The 7,500-nt window shown below is 33.7% G+C and overlaps 1 long non-coding RNA gene across 2 annotated transcripts in view; it reads left to right on the forward strand.

Moving 5' to 3' along the window:
• Window positions 1-7,500, forward strand: part of LOC136832399 (uncharacterized) — a 72,545-nt gene that overhangs the window by 56,928 nt on the left and 8,117 nt on the right. The window contains exon 4 of one of the 2 annotated variants that reach the window (XR_010851174.1): window positions 1,186-1,272. The exons of the other annotated variant lie outside the window; for it this stretch is intronic. This is a non-coding gene — a long non-coding RNA (uncharacterized lncRNA). The remainder of the gene's footprint in view (window positions 1-1,185; window positions 1,273-7,500) is intronic. 2 annotated transcript variants of the gene reach the window in all.

A 7,500-nucleotide genomic window follows, 5' to 3' on the forward strand; every position in this document is an offset into this window, starting at 1 on the left:
TTTGTTCAGTTACAAGACTACAAAGACACTAATTTTCCAATTTATGCCACCAGTATTATTTAGTAACAAACGAAGCTTCGAATTTCTCCTTTTAAATTACAAAATGATAATTTGTTAATTCAGTGCATGCATAAAAGAAGATTAAATGGTAATGTTCTTCTTCTTAATATCTTATTTTTTTCTATTCTTCCGTGTTGGACATTATGTGCTTTGGAGAAAATCAGGATAAATTCATGCTCATTCCAAACAAATGTTTGTGTAGAATGAATGATAATCTATTTACCAAACATTTTCACTGCCAGTACTGCTCTGTAAGGCATACCATCACTAAATTAATTTGGCATTATTAAGTTACATACCTAAATGAAATATTCCATATTATATTAATACTGAAATCACTTCCACCGTTATCAAACTTTATCTGCATCATCATTTTAATAAATCACATGTAACATGGGCTGGGATTTCACAGTCCTGATAGTTTGATATTTGACAGAGGCATCGTGCCGCTATGGATTTTCTGTAGAAATTAGGATGGGAATTGGAATGGGAGAAATATGATGAACGCTATTAACCTTTGGTTCATAGATAACTAAATTGTCTTTTTCGTTTGGTCTGGAAGATTTTCATGTCGAAGAGTACCAAGTTGCTTTATATTTCATTTCATTCGATACTCAGTGTAGAGTAACTTGATAAATCTTTCTGTCTGTCTCTTTTAAGGCTAGTTCACATATATATATATATATATATATATATATATATATATATATATATATATATATATATATATATATATATATATATTCATATATATATATATATATATATATATAATATGTATATATATATATATATATATATATATATATATATATATATATATATATATATATATATATACAGTATATGTGTGTGTGGTGTGTACATATATATACATACACACACATATATATATATATATATATATATATATACATACACACACACATATATATATATATATATATATATATATATATATATATATATATATATATATATATATATATATATATATATGCAACACCCAAGATTCTTATGGATGACTAAAACATGAAATTCATGTTGAGATACTTTTGATCACCTTGAAAAAAAAATTTAAACTATAATCGATTAATTTTCATATAATGCCTTTATCCCTCACAGAGAGGTTAGCTTCTGAAGATCTCAGATTGTGCCTTTGTGTGATGCAGCCAACCCGTTTTCCTCTTTGTGGTGGCTGGGATCCACCAGGTAAGTAAGTGACCGCTCTTATTCAAATGGCACAGTGGATTTCTCTTCAAACATACGCTGCATGAACACGTATATTTACAGACACATTTAAACGCATATTATGGAATACGATCCAACGAAAATAAGTTTCAAAAGCGTTGTGTTAGCTAAATACAAATCTAGAACCCGTTTCAGATAATTGACAAGAGTTAGTTGAGTTACATCAATGCCAGCATGGGATCTTTCCCTAAACAAGTGTGGTAATGTGTAAATAAAAGTGAGATGCTTTGTGTGGACCTCTTGTCTCTGTCCAGGCACGAGAGACGTTAAATGACATAAAGAATGAATCCTTTAATATCATTTATACGGTTACGGAAGGAATGAATACTTAATTTAACAGCGCACTGGATAAACCCTATGACGCACAAAGAACTTACACAGAACCATGTTGTAAGGCATCTACTAAAGAGCAAATTTCTAATGATAATACAATCATTGCGAGGGAAAGACATTCAAGGATATGCCGGTATTCTCCAAGTCTGTGTAGATAAAAGAAAAGAAAGGAAGAGGGAGAGAGAGAGACAGACAGACAGAGAGAGCCAGACAGACAGAGAAATCCAGACAATGGCAAAGATTACTCTGCTATAAAAAAGGAAGCATTTGACTGCACTGGAGGAGATAACAGTGCCATTAGCGGAATTTATCTTGGGGTTCAAAGAAAATGCAAACTAATCACAGCCTGTGAAGCTGAGCTTGAGTGCTTTAGATTTTGCTTGGAGGGTATTATGTTTAACGATGCTACGCGCCATTAACTTTGGCTGTTTATTATTAGTTAAAAAAAAAAAAAGCAAATGCGTGGGAGTTTCTAACGATGCTAACTTTGGTATCACTTTTCTATTAAAAATATCAGTTAACTAAAAAGTAATAAGATCATGTAAGTTTCATATTAAATGTCCATAAATCCAGTTAGAAAAACTATATGCGTGTATGCCATCAGCCCTTTTCTACTGTTAATTCTCAAGAAGGTAGAGGACTAGTGAGATCACTCAGAAAAACTGACAGCACACACACACACACACACACACACACATATATATATATATATATATATATATATATATATATATATATATATATATATATATATATATATATATATATATATATATATATATATATATATATATATATATATATATATATATATATATATATATATATATATATATATATACAGTATGTAATCACGAGTGGGACAGAAATAAATTTCTGACTCACATGAGGACCAGAACCCAGGTCTTTCAAGTGAAAGGCAGGGGCGCTGCCCAACTAGGCCACACAAGTCATAAAAGAAGTTGGAACCTTGGATGCAGTTGCCCTCAGGTTCCAACTTCTTTTATGACCTGTATGGCCTAGTGGACAGCAGCCCCTGCCTTTCAATTGAAAAACCTGGGTTCGATTCTGATGTGAGTCAGAAATATATAATATATATATTTATATATATATATATATATATATATATATATATATATATATATATATATATATATATATATATATATATATATATATATATACACACACTAAGTGACCAACCATGTTTACCAGGGAATGCTCTGAATGACAGCCGATCATTTACCTTAGAAAGGAAGGAACACATGGTGTGGTTTTGATTAACATGTCCCCACTAAACCGAAACACCCTCCACTGTACCTAAACACCCCCTAAATCAAAATACAAACCCAAACTAAACCTAAACACCCTCTAAATCAAAACACACCCACATTAAAATTAAAGACACCCCCACTAAACCTAAACACAGCCCCCATTTAACTAAAATGCCCCCAGTAAACGTAGGTACACGCCCCCTAAACCAAAACATACCTCCACTAAACATAAACACACCCCCACTAAGCCAGAACACACCCCAATAAACCTAAACACACCGTCCACTAAATCTAAACACCCCTCCCACCAAACCTAAACACATCCCCACTAAACCTAAACACACACCACCCACAAAACCTACATACACCCCTCACTAAGACTAAACGCACCCCCACTATACCTAAACTCACCCCCACTAAAACTAAACACCCCTGCCACCAAACATAAGCACACCCCCACTAAACCTAAATGCACCCCCACTAAACCTAAACACACCCCCGATAAAGCTAAACACTCCCCATTAAATACAAACACCTGAGTTCGACGGGGGATTTGTATATGGGAGCTGATATCCACTTATACCTCACTTGCTGGCCGGATGGGTTAATGCGTCCACTGTAGTCCTGAGTTCTCGTCCTTTGCTGGTTCGAGCCCGCAGGACGACGAACTTACAGTATTATCAACTAAAAAATTCCCCTTCGGTAACATATATGAAAATATATTATTTCGGAGGTAGAGCGAATTGGATATTAAAGGATATTTGTAGCTTACTGATTGTATATGAATCACGGTGATGTGATAAAAAGTCATAATATGGCTGCGTGCGACAAACGCATTACACGGTCAACATGGCAGAGGAGGGTGGATATCGTCTCTAAATACAAACACCCGAGTTCGACGGGGGATTTGTATATGGGAGCCGATATCCACTTATACCTCACTTGCTGGCCGGATGGATTAATGCGTCCACTGTAGTCCTGAGTTCTTGTCCTTCGCTGGTTCAAGCCCACGGGACGACGAACTTATTATCAACTAAAAAATTCCCCTTCGGTAACATATATGAAAATATATTATTTCCAAGGTAGAGCGAATTGGATATTAAAGGACGTTTGTAGCTTACTGATTATATATATATATATATATATATATATATATATATATATATATATATATATATATATATATATATATATATATACATATACATATATATATATATATATATATATATATATATATATATATATATATATATATATATATATATATATATATATATATATATATATATATATATATAGAGAGAGAGAGAGAGAGAGAGAGAGAGAGAGAGAGAGAGAGAGAGAGAGAGAGTAGTGCATTGGCGCAACAGTCAACTGCCGGGGGAATCGTTAAAGGTTCAATGTAGTACATTCGGAACGGGAACTTTTTTGGGAATGGAAGCAAGCTATGCATGTCAAAAGAGTCGTTTGAAATAGATATATGAAAAAAACCAAACCGGGAACAATAATCGCCGAAAGCAATAAAGTATTATTTTTCCGTTATGAAGCGATCAGCGTCAGTCGACGTCCGTCATATCACGGCGATTAAAATCTCCCATTTCGGGAAATTTACCCCGAAAGCAATAGTGATTTGCTGCCCGTTTCATATCTCGTGTATTAGGGGTCTACTCACACTATACCTGCACGTAAACGGACATGCACCTGAAATGCACCGGACCGTATCCTGTATATGCATTCACACTGCACCGTATATATACTGTACTCTCCAGCATTTATGGTCGTAGTTTATAGTCCTGGTCTTCATACCGGCAGCATCTTAAGCAAGTTTGATATGTTTAAGAATTTTATTACAAGTGACCTGGCTGTGATGACACTCCTATTGGAAGAGGAAGACGAAAACAAAATAGTGAAAAAAAAAAGACCGCGTTATTGGCTGCATAAATTTTTGAAGAAAAGGAAAAGTGAAAGAGAATATATTACACTATATAAAGAACCAATGGATGACGAACAAAAACGTCATCAGTATTTTAGAATGTCGAGAAACCAAATTAGTGAATCTCGTTTTATCAAGTCAAATAATAGAAGTGTTCTAAATTTAAGTCTTGGTTTGTTTAAACTCGATGCCTTCATAATTAAAAAAGTTGTTGATAAATATAAGCAACAAAATCAATATTCAGTCTTATACATGTTTTTGGATTTTGTATGGCTAAGTTTCCGTATCTCTTATGTTAAGTCTATGGTTCTTGTTAGTGACTGTGTGATCCTGGATTATCCTGGATCATCTCTATTTATTACCCTTTTGACAATTAACCATCTGGTATTCGTGATCTATCTTTTTGATTATATATATATATATATATATATATATATATATATATATATATATATATATATATATATATATATATATATATATAGATAGATAGATAGATAGATAGATAGATAGATAGATAGATAGATAGATAGAGAGAGAGAGAGAGTCAGAAATTGAAACAATGAAATACCACTAACTTTTATTTTATTTTGTAAGGGTTTTTTCAGAAGATCTTGGGTATTCGTGTATTAGAGGTAAGCCATTGTTTCCAAGTAGAAATTTTAAAGATTAAAAGAACAATTTTGTTTTGAGACTAGTGTCAGAGACTTGTATTTCACCGTCACCGGGTAATCTACAAAAAAAAAAAACACGATGTAATTATTACATACAGTCTATAACTACCTAAATGTTCTCGTAAATGAAACTATACACTTTTCATGGTATGAAAATTTAACACTAAAATATTTGAAGTTAGGAAAACAAAAATGCAAAAAAAAAAAAAAAAAATCTACGGACTTTTCATTATTACAGCTAGACGGTTTGCCCCTATGAAAAACTAGGAAGAGAGAGAGAGAGAGAGAGAGAGAGAGAAGAGAGAGAGAGAGAGAGAGTTGTGGGTGAGGGGGGACTTGCTATACCCATTGTCACATGTCATTAGTAAACGAGACTTAAATCAGCGTAGAAGAATCTTTCCTTTGACGTATTGTGTTCAAATGAGTAAGGCTGCGTTTTGTACGAAGAACATCCTGATAAAAGGGGAAGGTAATTATTATTATTTCGCCTGCCGACAATGTCTGTTTTATTCCAACATAGAGATAGAGGAATGAGTGGTATTTAGCTTGAAACCGTAGTAGTGGTTCATTAGCAAGATAGGACCTGCCTTAAAATTCCCATTTATTCTTTATGCATATATATTTGATGTGCTTCTTTGTTTTTAGATTCTTATTTTTATCTAAATTTTGTATTTTCACCCAAGATAATTCTGTCCTAGGAACGTCTCCAAGTTAATGGGCTCTTCGTGTTTTTGCAAATGAATGGAAGGGCACTTAGCGTAATGACCTGAACTTGAATATGTATGACATTATAGACTTAAATGAGAGTATATATAAGAAGAGTGGCATTCCCGATGAAAGAGGAATTTTTGGACACTGAGTAAATGGCTGTCTGATGAAGATTGCTGTTCTTAGGTAGTCAGGATCACAGGAGACAAGCTTTGTTAGGATGCAAGGAAATCTATAAGATAAACGATACCATGGTATCGTACATTAACGTTACACCAATCGATATCTATTCTATTTTGTGTTATCTTTAATGAAAGTAGGTTCCAGTGGGACGGGTAGCCTAATCCAGATAAATCAAAGCTTAAAAAAAAATGAAAATTGTTGGGCTTATCATCAAGGAATTGATAACTCACCATTAAAGCGTTGGGACAGGGAACGATGAAAGGTTTCGAAAGCCTGGCAGTAATGGGGGCCCGGGGAAGGGCGTAAAGTCTTAGCATTATGAAAGACCAGTATTCGAGGGTTTTATGAGTAATGCAAAGGACTATTTCTGCAGGATGAAAATGCTTCTTAATAATTGCTGTTACGTAAACCAATTTGAGAAAGTTGCAACGAGGATTCCATATTTCTGAAATGAAAAAAAAATTACATTATACTGTTATTTCTTGTTCAAATGAAATCTTTCCAAGTAAATGGGCTTTTCGCTTTTCTTTAAAATGTCTGCGCTTTATAAATAATGTAAAATAAATTATCAAAGTTTATGAGGTTATGTGCCGGGAACCCGAATGTACCGAAAAATCCCTTTAAAAGTTAACCCAAAATAGTCCTTTAATTAATTTCCCTCAAATACCTCCACCTGCATGAAGATGCAATAACACATTTTTATGGCCTGGTACCAGAAAAGAAATACCGTGAATTTTCCATGATTAAACTTTAACGTTGGACTCGGGGCTAATTGCTAGCTATAATTACTCTTGGTCTGAGCTTCATTTCAGATAAAGTTCGAGATAAAGTAAACGGTTTCGGTTGCCTCATTTTCATTCTCTCCATTTATGCTTTTCGTGAGAACTTGCTGCTTTTCGGTTTCTTTGGCAGAGATGTAACATGAGTAGATTCCACGTAGGAAAGTTGCTTTCTTCGATCTATTTTACAAATTACAAATTCATTGCAAGGGCGCGACATTTTGAAGGTTGATTACAGAAATAAGACCCAAATATGGAACACAGCCCTAAAAAAAAAAAAAAAAAAAAAAAACAGAGATAGC

This window comes from Macrobrachium rosenbergii, chromosome 49 (genome assembly GCF_040412425.1).
Source record: "Macrobrachium rosenbergii isolate ZJJX-2024 chromosome 49, ASM4041242v1, whole genome shotgun sequence".
Classification (NCBI taxonomy): domain Eukaryota; kingdom Metazoa; phylum Arthropoda; class Malacostraca; order Decapoda; family Palaemonidae; genus Macrobrachium; species Macrobrachium rosenbergii.